The following is a 2,539-nucleotide window of genomic DNA, read 5'->3' as shown; positions in this document are numbered from 1 at the left end:
TTTCATTTTATTTTACTTTATTAGCATTAGCACAATTATGAGAGAACAGAGGCCTAGGTTGAACAAGCGTATGCTTTACACTCTTAGGCCTAGTACACACGAGAGGATTTATCCGCGGATACGGTCCAGCCGTTTCCGCGGATAAATCCTCTCGAGGATTTCAGCGGATTTGGATCCGATGGAGTGTACTCACCATAGGATCGAAATCCGCGCCGAAATCCCCTCGCGATGACGTGTCGCGCCGTCGCCGCGATGATGACGCGGCGACGAGCGCGATGCTGTCATATAAGGAATTCCACGCATGCGTCGAATCATTACGACGCATGCGGGGGATCCCTTCGGACGGATTGATCCGGTGAGTCTGTACAGACCAGCGGATCAATCCGTTGGGATGGATTCAAGCGGATAGATTTGAAAGCATGTCTTCAAATTTATATCCGCTTGAAATCCATCCCAGGGGATAAAAATCCGCGGAAACAGATCCGCTGGATTGTACACATCATAGAATCTATCCGCTGAAACCGATCCGCTGAGATTTTTCAGCGGATGGATTCTATGGTGTGTACGGGGCCTAAGGCTGCGATGTGGCCTTGGGATGCCAGATTTGATACATTACTTCCAAGCTGCCCAATTATCTCCTCTGAGTAGATTCCATTCTCAAGCATATTGCCCTATATGGATGCAGTTGGAATCCTCCATTCTACCTACTAGAAAGGTCAGCCAGTTGATGTGGCTACAAGTCAAGGACCGTCCTACTATCCTTTGCCCCACTCTTCCTTTCTCTCCTGGACGGTGGGACAAATTGGCTACTACAAACAATTTAAAATCTGCTCATACTCCCATGGCCCCTCTACTTAACATCTCTGATGTCACCCTGGGCCTTGTTCCCCAAAACTTCCTATGGTGGACTAATAAGGGATTCTTGCACATAGTGAACTTCTATGATCACTAAGGGGCTTTGTCCATGCACCTTTTGAAAGAAAAACATGATCTAACACACAGAAAGCTTTCGATATGCTCAGATAGCCCACTTTATAACCTCTTTGAAGAAGAGTTCCAATCTTTCCACTAAGCCTTAGGCACTCAATAAAAAAAACCTGGGGCACTAAGTTGAAGACATGAGGCTCTCAGTAGAAACCCTATGGTGCTTATTAGAAGACCAAGTGTACCCTGAGTTGCAGCATCTATCAAAACCCCATAAGTTTAAATACGGAGATTGCTTAAAGCAGCTCACCAACACCAAACAAAGACATTACTGTTGGGCATAAAATGCAGGTTCCAAAATGTGCCTTTGCATATCGGCAGTTGCCTGAATATGTGCCTGCACAGTAAATCCACAAAGATTTGAATAGAGCCTAACTTCAACATTAAAAGAAATCTGTGAAAATTGATTGCAGATCTACATAAAAAAAAAAAATCAGAACAGAGTTTTTTTAATAAAGGTAGAGAATGTTGGTTGAGATTAACCGCTGGTCTGCTTGGCTGCCAGTCTCTTGTCTCTCTCCTCAGCAATGGTGAGATGGATACCCTTTCCACGTGGCAAGGAGATCCATGGCTTGTTACTCTTGCCAATGACAAAAATATTGGAAAGCCTGGTATAAAGCTGTTGCCACGTGGACCACATCGAATGAGCCTGGGTGTCTCTTCTTGTTGGTGATGACACCAATATGACCCAAGTTGGCACCTCCAATCACCATGCAGACACTAGCAGTATCAAACTTGATAAAGTCTGCAATCTTGCCAGTTTCCAAGTCAATCTAAACGGTGTCGTTGACCTTGATCAATAAATCTAGGTAGCGGATGGTACGGGCCTCATGGGTCACCAGATGGGGGATTCCTTTTGGGTTCCCACCAAAGTTTTCTTGACTTTGCACAGTTTGTACTTGGACTCCTCAGCTGTGATCCTGCGCACTGCGAAGCGGCTCTTAGTATCGTACACTAGACAGAAGTATTCTCCGGTTTTGTCACTGCTGATGACATCCATGAACCCGACTGGGTATGTAATGTCTGTGCGGACATTGCCATTGATCTTAAAGAAACGCTGCATGCAGATTTTCTTCACCTCATCCCCGGTCAGAGTGTACTTCAGCCTGTTTCTCAGAAAGATGATCAGAGGAAGACACTCTCTAAGCTTGTGGGGACCAGTGGACAGACGTGAAGCAAAGACACCTGTCAGCTTATCCAGCATCCAGTGCTTGGGGGCAGCGACGCGCTTCAAGTGCTTCTTGGATCCACGAGCCATGGCTGCATCTGGATAGAAAGGCCTACAATAAAATGTTAAACACTGCAAAAGGCCCTTCATTGGAAGGGGGTAATTGGGCACCTCAGAATTTTTTTTTTTACTTAGTTAAATATATTAGGGGAACTGAAGATTTTTATTCTAAGGTGAACTTGTGCTTTAAGATTTATGGTGGTTTTTAAGGTGCAATAGGCTTTAAATGGCTCCAGAAGGTTACAGCAGTGCCATTAAAATATGGTCCTTCGCTAGCTGTGAACCTACCAATAGATATTGAGGAATGTAGTCAAAATTTCTTCTCAG

The 2,539-nt window shown here is 44.9% G+C and overlaps 1 pseudogene; it reads right to left on the bottom strand.

Moving 5' to 3' along the window:
• Positions 1-1,418: 1,418 nt before the first annotated feature.
• LOC120939691 lies at positions 1,419-2,249 on the bottom strand (annotated as a pseudogene).
• Positions 2,250-2,539: the final 290 nt, after the last annotated feature.

This window comes from Rana temporaria, chromosome 5 (genome assembly GCF_905171775.1).
Source record: "Rana temporaria chromosome 5, aRanTem1.1, whole genome shotgun sequence".
NCBI classification, from domain to species: Eukaryota; Metazoa; Chordata; class Amphibia; order Anura; family Ranidae; genus Rana; species Rana temporaria.
This window is presented reverse-complemented; position numbering and strand designations above follow the sequence as displayed.